Consider the following 15,352-nt stretch of genomic DNA (forward strand, 5'->3'; position numbering starts at 1 on the left):
AAAAATACGAAAAATTAGCCGGGCGTGGTGGCGGGCGCCTGTAGCTCCAGCTACTCTGAAGGCTGAGACAGAATGGCATGAACCCGGGAGGCGGAGCTTGCAGTGAGCCGAGATCGCTCCACTGCACTCCAGCCTGGGTGACAGACCGAGACTCCATCTCAAAAAAAAAAAAAAAAATTATATCAGGCTTTCATAGCAAAGGTATGTATATTTTATGTATATAAACTTCAGGTACTCTAGATTGAGTTTCACTACGAAATTTGTTAGTTTTTTTTTTGAGACGGAGTCTCGCTCCATCGCCCAGGCTGGAGTGCAGTGGTGTGATCTTGGCTCACTGCAACCTCCGCCGGGCTCAAGCAATTCTCCTGTCTCAGCCTCCCGAGTAGCTGGGACTACAGGCGCCTGCCACTATGCCTGGCTAATTTTTGTATTTTTGCTAGAGACGGGGTTTCACCTTGTTGATCAGGCTGGTCTCCAACTCCTGACCTCAGGTCATTCACCCACCTCGGCCACAGTGCCTGGCCGAAATTTGTGATTTTATAACTAAGAATTTTCAGTTAAGAACATTATCAGTAAAGACAACGTAATCCCACCCTGGAGAGTCTATTCAATAAATCTTGAGGGGAGCCCAGGAATATGCATTTTTAATACGTGCGCCCGTGCACGCACACACACACACACACACACACACACAGAGGAATATGCATTTTTAATACGTGCGCGCGCGCGTGCGCACACACACACACACACACTGATCAGAGTAACAGGAGTTTCTCTCAGGAGTCATACTACATGAGCCTGGACCCAGTGGTTCTTTATGTGGAAACAGATGTCAGCTATAGGTAACCTGGTAACTGCTATTTTCTTCATCTGCTCTGTCAAAAAAGGTATCAGTGACTTGCAGGAGATGCCTTTAATACTCAGAGCATTCTATCTCCTCCTATCTGGTTTAGAAGGAAGGCCTTCATTAGTTACCTATTGAAAAGTTACCAGAATTCTCTATTAGAGATTTACCCTCTTGACCTGATAAAAAGGGATATCCATGTCTCTGTTAACAGCTTTATCTCTTTCTACAGTTGTGGGTATTTGATAAGGTTAAGGCAAAATTTTAGTTATGCTTAAGGAGGAGTTCTTTTTTCACAATTATAGAGAAAATTTTGGTTTGTTGAAGATTGCAGAAATAGAAATGGTAATATAAGACAGTTTTGGCTTTTCATTTTTTTCTTGAAACTCTACAGTATACTACAATAGTGAAGGAAACTATTAACATGAGAGATCCTTCTGAATAGGATGTCTTTCTGAGTTCCACTATTCGGTTACAGAACTCCTTAATGCTTAAAATTCATTATGAAAATTAGATTTATTTTAAATACTTTCAAGTGTATACATTTTTATTTCATAATTTTTATTCTGTTTGTCTTTTAACTAAAGCATTTAGTTCATTTATATTTACTGTGTACATTTTATATTTAATATATTTATATTTGCTTATTAAAAGATTACCACTGATATATTTGGGTTTAAATGTATTATCTTTGTGTTATTGGTTCCAACAATTCCATCTTTCCTTTTTTTTTTTAATTTTTTAACTGCATATTTGACACTATCTTTTCCTTCTTGCCTTCTTTTTGATTACTTACTTTCTACCATTCTGTGTTTTTCCTTACTAGTTTGAAGATTGTATACTTTGTTTTTATTCTTTTAGTGGTTACCCTAGAAATTACAACAAACAAAAATTACAACAACAATAAATTACAGCAAGAAGAATTTTTTTTTTTTTTTTGAGACGGAGTCTCGCTCTGTCACCCAGGCTGGAGTGCAGTGGCACGAGCTCGGCTTACTGCAAGCTCCGCCTTCCGGGTTCATGCCATTCTCCTGCCTCAACCTCCCAAGTAGCTGGGACTGCAGGCGCCCGCCACCACGCCTGGCTAATTTTTTGTATTTTTAGTGGAGATGGGGTTTCACTGTGTTAGCCAGGATGGTCTCAATCTCCTGACCTCGTGATCCACCTGCCTCAGCCTCCCAAAGTGCTGGGATTACAGGCGTGGCCACCACACCTGGCCAACAAGAATTTCTTAACTTAGGTCCCCTGGGAAGTAGACCCTGAGGCAAAGATGAAAGTGTTGTTACTTTATTAGGGAGGGGCAGATCTAGGGGGGGAGATTGTGGAAGAAAAGGGAAAGCAACGCAAGGAAAAACGTGATGCATTGCGTTACTGCAGTGGCTGGGCTTCATGACAAGCTGTGATGAGATACAGGAGCCTCCCAGCAAGTGTGTTCACTTAGAGTGTGGGGCTTCTCCCGAAGGTTTATAAGGAGAAACTGCCCCTCTGAGCAGTCCATTGAAGGGAGGAAGGAGAAGTAACTTACTTTCCTAAGTTCTTCCATTTCCCGTTGATCCTAGTTTGCCCACAGGGCTGTGTCATCTCGTCCTTTGGTAACTGCTCAGGAAGCCAGATCGCGTGCTCAGTGGTGTGGCATTGCATCCGCTTCTAGAAGGATTTCTCAATACTTTATAACTTCCTCATGTTTGTGGTCATGTCTGTGTTCAGCTTTATCTCTAGAACGGTTGGCAAATTCATAGCATGAAATGATTTCATGAGTGGTGACAAAGAAAGGGTGCAAGCAGCCCTTGGGGAGTGGGTTAGTGGAATCCCAGTCCTGAGGCCATTAGTGGGTGGCAGAGTTTAGGAGAAAAGGTAAGAAGTTTCAGTCCTTGGGCCCTGTAGTAAGGAGAAAAAGGGTACAGGAGGTTGTCACACTTCTGAGAAGTAGTCTTAGAGTGCCCTAGTACCTGCTTTGAATCCAGTTCTGTAAGGGCAGAGGATTCATTATTTCCAGGTAATCTAAGTCTGTTCTGGGGAGAAGTATTACAAGATGGACTGGGGACTCGGCTAGGATCCTGATGGGTTCTAAATTATTGATTTCACCTGACTGAATTGCTATTTGCGTCACACCTCAGGACCCTGGAAACAATACACAATTTGCCCATTCATTAATTTATTAATTCATTCAACAAACTTGTACATCTGCCGTAAGTCTGACACGATCCTAGTTATCTGGGATGTAGATAGTCAAGATGTAAACCTAACCTCATGCATCTGTGAATCTCCCCATCTAAAAAGACACAGCCTTGCAAAGAAGCTTGTGTGAAAGTGCTAACGACATGCCAAGTGTTATGGGGTTGCAGGAGAGGCATGGTAAAATGGGTCGGGAGGCAGCTTAGATGTCTAAAGGGGTCAGGCAGTTAATGCAGATAAGTGAAAGGCGGCCAGTTGATGCAGAGTGGGGACATCTGGAAAGCACCCAATCCCATCTAAAGGAGGCAGCCTCTGAGAGGCTGGGGATCAGGGATAGAAAGGAGATACACTTTTCACTGTACATCCTTTTGTATCTTTTAAATTTTGTTACTTAATTCAAAAAAATATTAAAATAAAGTTTTTAAAGTGAGGTAACCATTATTTGGCCCCAGCCTATTTTTTTCTTCTGGGAATGATACTTAAAGAGAAACTAAAAACTGGATTTTTTTTTTTTTTTTTTGAGACAAGGCCTTGCTCTGTTCCCCAGGCTGGAGTGCATTGGTGCAATCATGGCTCACTGCAGTCTCGACCTTCCAGACTCAAGTGATGGTCCCACTTCAGACTCCCTAGTAGCTGGGACCACAGGTGTGTGCCACTGTGCCTGGCTAATTTTTAAAAAGTTTCTTTTTGTAGAGACAGTGTCTTCCTATGTTGCCCAGGCTGGTCTTGAACTCCTGAGCTCAAGTAATCTGCACACCTCAGTCTTCCAAAGTGTTGGGATCACAAGCGTGAGCCACTGTGCCCAGCCATAAAAACTGGATTTTTAAAGTGAATTCTCCCAAGTTTGAGATGTTGGCATCTAATTTAGAAAAACACAGAGGCTAAATAAAACTTATCTTCAGGCCACCAGTTTACAAACTTTGGCCTGGCCTGTCTCTTTTTTATCATTTATCATCAGGGCAGATAATCTTTTAAGTTTCAGGTGTTATACTTTCCTGGGATATACTCCTCTTAGGGGATAATTTATTTATTTTTTGTTTTTGTTTTTGTGAGTCTTGCTCTGTCAACCAGGTTAGAGTGCAGTGGCATGATCTTGGCTCACTGCAACCTCCGCCTCCTGGGTTCAAGTGATTCTCCTGCCTCAGCCTCCTAAGTTGCTGGGACTACAGGCATGGGCCACCATGGCCGGCTAATTTTTGTATTTTTAGTAGTGACGGGGTTTTACCATGTTGGCCAGGCTGGTCTCGGAACTCCTGACCTCAAGTGATCCACCCACCCTGGCCTTCCAGAGTGCTGGGATTACAGGCGTGAGCCACCGTGGCCAGCCTTAGGGGATAATTTAGGTTTTTTGTGCTTCTGTTTTAAATTTAAATTTTTATTTTTTTGAGGCAGTATCACTCTGTCTCTCGGGCTGGAGTGCAATGGCACAATCAACTCACTGCAGCCTTGAATTCCTGGGCGCAAGTGATCCTCCCAATTCAGCTTCTCAAGTAGCTAGGACTACAGGTGTGCACCACCATGGCTGGCTGAATTTTTTTTTTTTTTTTAAGAGATGGACTCTTGCTGTGCTGTCCAGGCTCGTCTCAACTCCTGGCCTCAAACGGTCCTCTCTCCTAGGCCTCCCAAAGTGCTGGGATTACAGACATTAGCCACTGTGCCCAGCCTAGTTCAAGTTTTAAGCATTAAGAATTGACTCTTTGGAGGACTAGGGATCTTTTAAGGATCTCTACAGTCAGTGACTCTAAATGTAGTGTTTGGACCAGTAAGTAGCATTAGCATCACCCAAGAAGTCATTAGAAATGCAAATTCTTGGCCGGCACGGTACATCACGCCTGTAATCCCAGCACTTTGGGAGGCTGAGGTGGGTAGATCACGAGGTCAAGAGTTCGAGACCAGCTTGACCAACATGGTGAAACCCTGTCTCTACTAAAAATACAAAAATTAGCCGGGCATGGTGGAGGGCACCTGTAATCCCAGCTACTCAGGAGGCTGAGGCAGGAGAATCACTTGAATCCGGGAGGCAGAGGTTGCAGTGAGCCAAGATCACACCACTGCATTGCAGACTGGGCAACAGAGTGAGACTCCATCTCAAAAAAAAAAAAAGCAAGTTCTTGAGCCCCATCACAGGCCTGTTGAATCAGAAACTCTGAGGGTGGGTCTAGCTATCTGCTTTAACAAATCCTCCAGGTGGTTACAATAAATGTTGAAGTGTGAGAGCTACTGCCTGTAATCCCATTTAGAGAGGTACATAGGTAACTTAAAAACAGGTCCTGATAAAAGAATTCTACTAAACTTAAAAAACAAATTCAGGTAACTTTATAAAAAAACAAATCTCGGCTGGGCACGGTGGCTCAGGCCTGTAATTCCAGCATTTTGGGAGGCTGAGGCCGGCGGATCACGAGGTCAGGATATCGAGACCATCCTAACACGGTGAAACCCCGTCTCTACTAAAAATACAAAAAATTAGCCGGGCGTGGTGGCGGGCGCCTGTAGTCCCAGCTACTCGGGAGGCTGATGCAGGAGAATGGCGTGAACCCGGGAGGCAGAGCTTGCAGTGAGCAGAGATGGCGCCACTGCACTCCAGCCTGGGCGACAGAGCGAGACTCCGTCTCAAAAAAAAAAAAAAAAAAAAAAAAAACCAAACCTCAAACATGGAATTTTTTTTTCTCTTCTCTCTTTTTTTTTTTTTTTTTTTTTGAGACAGAGTCTCGCTCTGTCACCCAGGCTGGAGTGCAGTGGCGCCATCTCGGCTCACTGCAATTTCTGCTTCCCGGGTTCACACCATTCTGCTGCCTCAGCCTCCCGAGTAGCTGGGACTACAGGCGCCTGCCACCACGCCCGGCTAATTTTTTTTTGTATTTTTAGTAGAGACGGGGTTTCACCGTGTTAGTCAGGATGGTCTAGATCTCCTGACCTCGTGATCCACCCGCCTCGGCCTCCCAAAGTGCTGGGATTACAGGCATGAGCCACTGCGCCCAACCTTTTTCACTACTCTTAATGCTCTGTAAACATTAATGTATTTATATAAGTACTTAGAATTTTTAAAAATCAATTTTATTGAGTTATAATTAACATCCAATAAACATGCTCCCATCTTTAGTAATTCCATGCCTTTTGACAAGTGTTCTGTACCCATGCCACGACCACCACAATTAAGAGAGAACATCTTCATCACTCCAGAAGGGCTCCTTTGCAGTCAGTACCGCCTAGGAATTCCACCCGCCGGTGACATTGATCTGTTTTCTGTTACTGTAGATGAGATTTGTCTGTTATATACAATTTTTAAAAATTAAATGATATGTATGGCTTTTTTTGCTTAGCACAATGTTTTTGAGCTTATTCATTTGTTGCATATATCAATACTTTGCTTCTTTTTACCACCTGTACTTCATTTATGGATACATAGTTTATCCATGTGTTTATCCCCAGTGGACATTGGGTTGTTTCTGATTTTTTTGGTTATTATGAATAAAGTTGCTATGAGCGTTATTGTATAAATCTTTGTGTGTTCATGTGTTTTCATTTTTCTTGAGTAAATATGTAGGAATGGAATTGCTAGATTGCATGGCAAGAGTATACTTAGCTTTCCATGACACCAGTGAACTGTTTTTCCGAAGACATTGTATTAATACCATTTTAAATTCCCACAACTAATGTATGAGCTTCCAGTTGCTCCACATCCTCAACTAACAGTTGATATTGTACAATACAAATGTTAACTTTCAGAATATCTTCACAACTTTAGATAGTGATTTCTTAGGACACAAAAACTATCAATCATAACAAAAATTAAAATTGGACTCCATCAAAATTAAAAACTTCTTTTTGAAAGACACCATTAAAAAAATGAAAAGATGGTTAACACACTGAGAGAATATATGTGCAATGTAAATATCTAACAAAGGACTAGTATGTAAAATATATAAATAATTCTTATAATAATAAAAAGGAAAACACGCAATTTTAAAATGGGTCAAGGATTTAATTACGGCCAGGTGCAGTGGCTCACACCTGTAATCTCAGCGCTTTGGGAGGCCGAGGTGGGTGGATCACGAGGTCAGGACTTCAAGACCAGCCTGGCTAACATGGTGAAACCCTGTCTCTACTAAAAATACAAAAATTAGCTGGGCATGGTGGCGGGCGCCTGTAATCCCAGCTACTCGGGAAGCTGAGGCAGGGGGAATCGTTTGAACTCGGGAGGCAGAGGTTGCAATGAGCTGAGATTGTGCCACTGCACTCCAACCTGGGTGACAAAGTGAGACTCTGTCTTTAAAATAAAAAAAATAGAATTTAATTACCTTACCAAAGAAGATACATGAATGACCAATAAGCCATTAAATTAAAACCTCAGTGAGTATACACATATGCCGTGAAGTAGCCAAACTTTAAAACACTGCCCTATGTGTGTGTATTTTTTAGCTAAAAATGTGTTTGAAAACAATATTATTTTAAAACTCAGAACTCCAAATCCTCTCTTCAAATTAGGTAGTAGTGTCACTGGAAGTAAAAGAGAAGTTACTTTAACTGCTAAAGAGTAGCCACTAAAAATCTACAACAAACATCATATTTAATGCTCAAACTTTAGAAGAATTTATACCAAAAGTCAAGAATAAGATAGGATATCTATCTTCATTATTAAGCAACATTATATTAGAGGACCTAATCAATGCAACAAGGCAGTAAATAATGTAAAAGACAAAACTGTCATAATCAGATAATACAAACATCTAAGAAAATTCAGGGGGATTTATAATCATATATTAAACAGGCCAGAAGGAGTCCTATACATCATCAATGAATATTGAGAATAAAAAATAGTTTTTAAAACCCCTCCAATTTATAAGGGCAACAAAATGTACAAGGTGCTAAAATAAATGTAATGTGTATTTGGGTATAAATACAGCAACATAATGAAAAGGTTTATTGGGAAAAAAATTACAGGGAGAAGGGTCAACAATGTGAAGAGGTTCCCCTGCCATCTGGACTTCTGGAAAAAGACCTGCTGGTCTAGGCACAGCTGGATGCACCATGGAAAGTTGTTCCAACAAACACTTGACACTGTAACAATTGTGCATGTTGATACAAAAAGAGGGAGCCAATGAATACCTGGTCGATTATTTAACAACGTTTGCTTCTCTGTTGAAGAAATGGCCTTGTTGGACTACAGCTTAGCTATGGTTCACATACTAATGCTGCTGATAACAGCTAGAAGCCTTACTAACTCAGAAATTTGCTAAACCACCAAAAAGAGGAAATTAACCTTCTAGGACATCTGGATTGCCTTTTCTTCAAAATCTAGTCTTGGCCAGGTGCTGTGGTTCACGCCTGTAATCCCAGCATTTGGGGAGGCTGAAGTGGGTGGATCACGAGGTCAAGAGATCGAGACCATCCTGGTCAACACGGTGAAACCCCGTTTCTAGTGAAAATACAAAAATTAGCTGGACAAGGTGGCATGTGCCTGTAGTCCCAGCTGCTAGGGAGGCTGAGGCAAGAGAATCACTTGAACCCGGGAGGCGGGGGTTGCAGTGAGCTGAGATCACACCATTGCACTCCAGCCTGGCAACAGAGCAAGACTCAGTCTAAAAAAAAAAAAAAAAAAGTCTAGTCTGTATGGCAGCACAACATCAGGTAAAAGTACAGACTAGCCAAATCGCTGGTTAACCTTAACCCCTATGTGCTTGAGTTTCCTTATCTGTAATATGGAGATACAGCAATAGCTGATTTGGACTGTTAAAGGAATTAAGTGGACACATGTAAAGTGCTTAGAATTGTGCCTGGCAAGTAGTAGCCTGCAATATTGTGATATAATAAATATATATATATTTGATCTTCATCCAGTTCCTGGCACAGATCTCCAGAAACCCTTGTAATTTCCTGAGTGACAGGGGTGATAGAAACATCTTTTATTAGAATACTTGGTCTTGGTTCCTGACACAAGAGCTTCTAAGACCTTTGGAAACTCCAAGTGATAAGAGTGTATGACAATGAGCTAACTGGTGGCTGGGATCCTTTAGACAACTTCAGGATGGGGGCTATCCCCTGAAAGACTAAGGCATGATTAGAGGTCTGGGATTTGCAGCCCCACCCCTTGACCTCCAAAGAGGGTAAAAGGGCTGGAGATTGACTAACCACCAATTGCCGGTGATTTAACCAATCATCCCTAAGTGATGGCACCTCCATTAAAAAATAAACCACAGGTTTGGAGAGCTTTTGGTTTGGTTAACCCCAACCACATACCAAGAAGGCGATGCACCTCAAACTGCATGAAGACAAAAGGTCCTGTGCTCACCTGGGTCCCTTCTGGACCTTGCCCTGTGTACCTCTTCAACTGCCTGTTCATCTGTATCCTTTATAATAAAGCAGTAAACATAAGTAAAGTTTCTGAGTTCTGTGAGCCATTATAAGAAATGATCGAACCTGGGATTTTCCTTTCGGAAGCCCCTCTCTCTCACAAGGGAGAGAGCTGTTCTCCTTTTTCTTTTGCCTGTTAAACCTCTGCTCCTAAACCCACTCCTCGTGTGTATCCGTGTCCTTAACCTTGTTGGTGCGAGACGACGAACCCCGGGTATTGACCCCAGACAACAATGCCACTTCATATTGGGGACTTCGTCTGGGATTCCGAGGTGCATTCATTGGAAACGTGAGTAGAGGGGCGGACTTCAACTCTGTCCTTTGATTTCGAGGCTCTTGGCCTCCATTTTAGAATCAAACCAAACCAAACACTGGGCCCCCTTCTGCTTCTGTGAATGGGAAAACTCTGCCTTCACTAATTAGCCGTTTAAAAATTATGAGCATGGCTGCCAGCCTTACAAGTCTTGGGGGACAGGCTTGCTGGGGAGAACATGGAGAACCCCCCAATACCCACGGGCTGCTGGGCATATTGGCCATGTTTGAACCAGTTTCCTTTTACAGAGGACCAAGCTGTCGTGTGGGGCTGGAAGAAGTCCTGGAGCAACTGAGGATTTCTGGCTGGGGCTACCTCCTGGTGCCATCCGAAGGCTTCTGGACTGACCCCAGCCTCCGACCACCCTAAGGGGTGTCGGCAACAGGACCTCCAACTTTCCTATCGTAATTCCCTCATTTCCTATCCACGACCACCATGTCTCCTATCCTCTCTCTGTGTGCAGTACTGAGGGGGTTTTACAGTTCAGGGAAGTAATCTTGTTAGGCAAGAACAAAGAATGCTGTAGTAACCAGGGATATAGCACAGGGACATGATGTCGTGATTTTCTAGGAAGAGGGTCTCCTCCCCCACCACAGTGAGCGTCACTCTCTGCCCTTGCTCTGGAAAGCACATGGCATGTCAAGGTCACTCTGCCCTTTGTCATAGTAAGATTAGGGTGGGGCGACCAACCTTCCCCACGTGCTATGTAAACGTCACACCTGTTCAAACCAACCTGTGGGCTCTGCGCAAATCAGACGCCGCCTCCTCAGGCCTGCCTATAAAATCCGGTGCAGTCCACCCCAGGCCGGATTTTCCTTTCGGAAGCCCCTCACAAGGGAGAGATCTGTTCTTGTTTTTCTTTCTTTTGCCTATTAAGCCTCCGCTCCTAAACTCCCCCAACCCTCAAGAAAGAAATTATCGAACCTGAGGGGGTTGCAGATACCCATGATTTGTAGTGAACTCGGACAGAAGTGTGGGTGCCCTGAGGTCCTAATAGTTGTGGCTGGCATCCGAAGTAGGGGGCAGTCTTGGGGGCTGAGTCCCTAACCCGTGGGGTCTGCAATAACTCTAGTTAGTTAGCATCAGAATTGAGTAAAATTGTAGGACACTCAGCTGCTGTCTGTGGAGAATTGGAGAATTGGTTGGTGGAAAACCCATATATTTGATGTCAGAAATGTGAGTAGAGAAATGGTTTTTCCTTTACAGTCTCTATATGTAAATTTTAGTTCGTGTTTTTGGTAATAAATACACAATATTACTGATTCTTAAAAGTATAAACCCAGGAAAATTAAGAAAACAAGAATGTCAAGTCCAACAGAGCTTAAAGATCAAAAAATAAAAATAAAACAGAAATGGGACCAGTAGCACATAGAATATTTTAACACATTCTTGGAAAGTAGAAACTATATGGAGTAGTAGTCAGGAAGGAAGCAGCCCAAGGAAACCGCTACCTGAATATGGAGTCTCCTATGAGAGACTATCTGCCCTATGGAGAAGCTTGGAGTAACTGCGGACACAGGATGACAGATAGGAAGGAGGGCTGGAGTGATATGAAGGGCTGAAAATTGAGGGACTAATTGGAAGCCCATGCATGGGACAGTCAGCTCTCTCTACCCCATGATCAGAATATTTGACACGCAAGTGTTTACCCTGGGGCAAAAAATTACAGGAGTCTTCCCTGCTCCCCCCAAAATTGAACACATTGCTTTCTCTTAGCTGACCTAGAGAACCAGTGTGGGCACTGGCACCCCAAAACTAAGAATCCTTTTAAGAAATGGTGATTTTATGTCCAAGGAACGTTCCAAGTAAGTTTTTGGCTGCTAGCTTTGTCTTTACAAATAACGGGCCAGGCCCAGTGGCTCATGACTGTAATCCCAGCATTTTGGGGGACTGAGGTGGGCAAATGGCTTGAGGTCAGGAGTTCGAGACCAGCTTGGGCAACATGGCGAAACCCTGTCTCTACTAGAAATACAAAAATTAGCCAGGCGTAGTGGTGCATGCCTGTAGTCCCAGCTACTTGTGGGGCTGAGATGAGAGGATCACTTGAGCCTGGGAGGTCCAAGCTGCAGTGAACCGAGATTGTGCCACTGCACTCCAGTCTGGGTGACAAAGTGAGACCCTATCTCCAAAAACAAAACAAAACAAAACCCAAGTAACTTGAAATCATTTTCTGAGATCTTTCTCTGACATTCTGACATTAGGTAATTCTTGTTCTCTATAGAGTGAAAGGCCCAGGTTCAAGTCCCACTCCTGTGACTCTTGATTTTTTAACGATTAGTTTGACCAATGTGTTTTTAAATGACCCAATTCTTAAACATGAGTTGAAAACCCAGGATCACTACACATTTGAGGAAAGTTGATAATATGAAAAGTAAACACCAAGGTAAGTAGTAAAAACCTTTGAGGAAACATAATTCAGGAAACAGGAACTTAAACATTAGTATCATACAACAGATTCAGGACGATGGCACTGGTTAAAAAAATTGACACTATGAAAATAAGGAACAGAAAAGAAAGAGCTGTGGGAAATTATAATTGCTGAAATTTTAAACTAGATTGGAGAGCTGGAATATAAAGGAGAGGACAGCTGGGTGTGGTGGCTCACACCTGTCATCCCAGCATTTTGGGAGGCTGAGGCTGGCAGATCATTTGAGCCTGGGAGTTTGAGACCAGCCTGGGCAACATGGCGAGACCCCCATCTCTACACAAAGTAAAATAAAAAATTAGCTGTGCATGGTAGCACATGTCTGTAGTCCCATAACTTGGGAGGCTGAGGTGGGAGGATCACTTGAGTCCAGGAGGTGGTGGCTGCAGTGAGCTGTGATTGTGCCATTGCACTCCAGCCTGGATGACAGACCGAGACCCTTAGAAAGTAGGAAAAGAATATATGAAAAAAAAAGTGATCAATTAATTTCTCACCTGAATAGTGGGAATACCAAAAGAGTAAAACGAGAGTAACAGACAGTAGGAAGTTATCAAAGAAATAACAGAAGGTAATTTCTCAGGCTTGATGGGACACCCAAGAGCTCAGACTGAAAATGCCCATTGACCCAGCCCAATGAATGTAGAGAGATCTACACTTAGGAGAAAAGATCCTAAAAGCTACCAGAAAGATAGAAACTGTTACTATAACAGAAATAAGACACTAGCACCTTAACTATTAACCAATCTTAACAAACTAGAATAAAGGCCGGGTGTGGTGGTTCATGCCTATAATCCTAGCATTTTGGGAGGTCGAGATGGGAGGATCACTTCAGTCTGGGAGCTTGAGGCTGCAGTGAGCTAGGATTGTGCCACTGTACTCCAGCCTGGGCGACAGAGTGAGACACTGTCTCAAAAACAACAGAAACAAAAAAACTAGAATAAAATACTTCTGGCGTGAGACTCCGTAGGTTTCATTACTCCTTTTGGGTCCTGATTAAATCCTGTTGACTCAAGACCTTAGAGCATTTACTGGTAAAGTCTCTGACTGCGCAATTTGTTTTGTGTTTCAGTTCCTTAAATATTTTCTCACTGCTTCCTACTAAAGGACGGACAGAGCATTTGTTCTTCAGCCACATACTTTCCTTCCGCTGGCCAGCATTCTCCTCTATTAGACTAGAACTGTGGATAAACCCCAGGTAAGTAAATTACTATCCCTGGCAAAGGTGCTTTTCTTCCACACCTAAACCTATGGCCCCTTCTTTGTCTTGCTATTGTCTCTCTCTTTGGAGGCAGGATGGTATGGAAGAAAGAGGACAGACACTGGAGTCACACAGATTTGGGTTTAAATCCTAGCTCCATGGCACAGTTGCCTCAATGGCACTCTTAGCACTGTAGTCAAAGAATATTAGACCTGGAAAGGGCCTTGGAAATTACTTCTCCCCCAGAAACAGCCTCTAGACTGGCATGATTGACCACCAAACTTCGATGTGTCAGACAGGATCGATGTCTGCTGGTCTGCTGCAACCCTGTACTCATTTATCTCTGGGGAGGCCTGAAGCCTTGGTGCTGTTCCTTGGCCAAACCTAAATGAAATGTACTAGCCAGTGATTAATAGAGTCCTGTGCTGGGGTGGGAGACAGACCAGGGAGCAGCCTGTTTCTTGTTTCTTTCTTTTTGGAGATGAAATCTCATTGGCTTTGAACTTCTGGGCTCAAGTGATCCTCCCACTTCAGCCTCCCAAGTAGCTGGGATTACAGGTACATGCCACTGCCCTAGCTTGACTATACCAGCTTGTTTCTGGTTTTGAGCCCTGGTGTGCAAGCTGGTGTTGGCTATCTGATCAGAGGAGTATAAAAGAGCCTCAGATGAGGTTACAGTTCTCCTGAGACCAAGGTGTCTTGCATGTATCATCTAGCTGGTTCATTGCTTAAAGATGAAGCACACCTTCCATATCCTCTGTGGCTGCAAAAGGACCCTAGGAACTGGGCACGGTGTTTCACTTGCCTTTTGGTTTGTTGGGTTTTTTTTTTTTTTTTTTTTTTTTTTGTATCTATCCTTTACCTTTATTAAAAGATACGTGAGGATACTATGCGGAGTCTTCTAAGTCTTTTCAATGATCCAAACCCGTGTAATTGATGAAGAGGGTACTGTGAATAGGATCATTACTTTTTTTTTGTTTTTGAGACATGGTCTCACTGTCACCCAAGTTGAGTGCAGTGTCTCGATCACGGCTCACTATAGCCTCAACCTCCTGGGCTCAAGAGATCCTCCCACCTCAGTCTCCCAAGTAGCTGGGTCTACAGGCGCACACCATCACGGCTGCCTAACTTTTAAAAAAATTATTTTGTAGAGCTGGAGTCTTACCATGTTGCCCAGGCTGGTCTTGAACTCCTGGGCTCAAGTGATTTGCCTGCCTCGGCCTCCCAAAGTGGTGGGATTACAGGTGTGAGCAACTACGCCTGGCCCCAGGTTTTTTTTTTTTCCGAGACAGGGTCTCACACTGTTGCCCAGGCTGTAGTGCAGTGGCACTGAAGCCTGAAACCTCTGCCTCCTGGGTTCAAACAATTCTTGTGCCTCAGCCACCTGAGTAGCTGGGATTACAGGCATGCACCACCACACCCGGCTAATTTTTTTGTATTTTTAGTAGAGATGGGGTTTCGCCATGTTGGCCAGGCTGGTCTTGAACTCCTGAACTCAAGTGATCCGCCCGTCCCAGCCTCCCAAAGTTCTGAGATTACAGGTGTGAGCCACTGCTCCTGGCCCCCCAGTTTTTTACTTTATAATTTAAATGATAGCTAAGGCTTTGTTTGGGAGAAAGATGAAAAGTGGGGAAAGATTTAGAGCCACTGGTGCCAGGCTGGTTGCTGGGGAATCCCTGTTTGAATTTGCTGAAGTGCTACAACTCTCAATGGGAAGAAAGGGATGACAATGGAACTTGAAGGTGGTTGATGCAGAGCAAGAGGAAATCACTAAATAGATTTAAAAAGAAATCCAGACACAGAGGAAGTCAGCCAAGAATACAGTTCCCTGGCTGGTTAGGCTGCTTTGGCAAAAATGAAAGTAACTAAAAAAGAGCCCTGCGTTGCCAAGTCCACCAAGTTCCTTCTGTAAAGGGAAGGAACATGATGCCAAAGGGGAGTTGGGCAGATATTTCTTCTGATGGGAATGTGACCCTCATCTGGTAGATAATCACCAAAGAAACTACAGTGGGAGGGCATCAAGAGACAACTGAAACAGAGAACTAC

At 43.4% G+C, this 15,352-nt stretch overlaps 1 protein-coding gene across 1 annotated transcript in view; it reads left to right on the forward strand.

The window, feature by feature from the left end:
* Nucleotides 1-13,157: 13,157 nt before the first annotated feature.
* NAIP (NLR family apoptosis inhibitory protein) overlaps nucleotides 13,158-15,352 on the forward strand; it is a 49,529-nt gene continuing 47,334 nt past the window's right edge. Inside the window, exon 1 of the mRNA XM_002815630.6 lies at nucleotides 13,158-13,303. The gene's annotated coding sequence lies outside the window, so the exon portion shown is untranslated. The remainder of the gene's footprint in view (nucleotides 13,304-15,352) is intronic.

This window comes from Pongo abelii, chromosome 4 (genome assembly GCF_028885655.2).
Source record: "Pongo abelii isolate AG06213 chromosome 4, NHGRI_mPonAbe1-v2.0_pri, whole genome shotgun sequence".
NCBI classification, from domain to species: Eukaryota; Metazoa; Chordata; class Mammalia; order Primates; family Hominidae; genus Pongo; species Pongo abelii.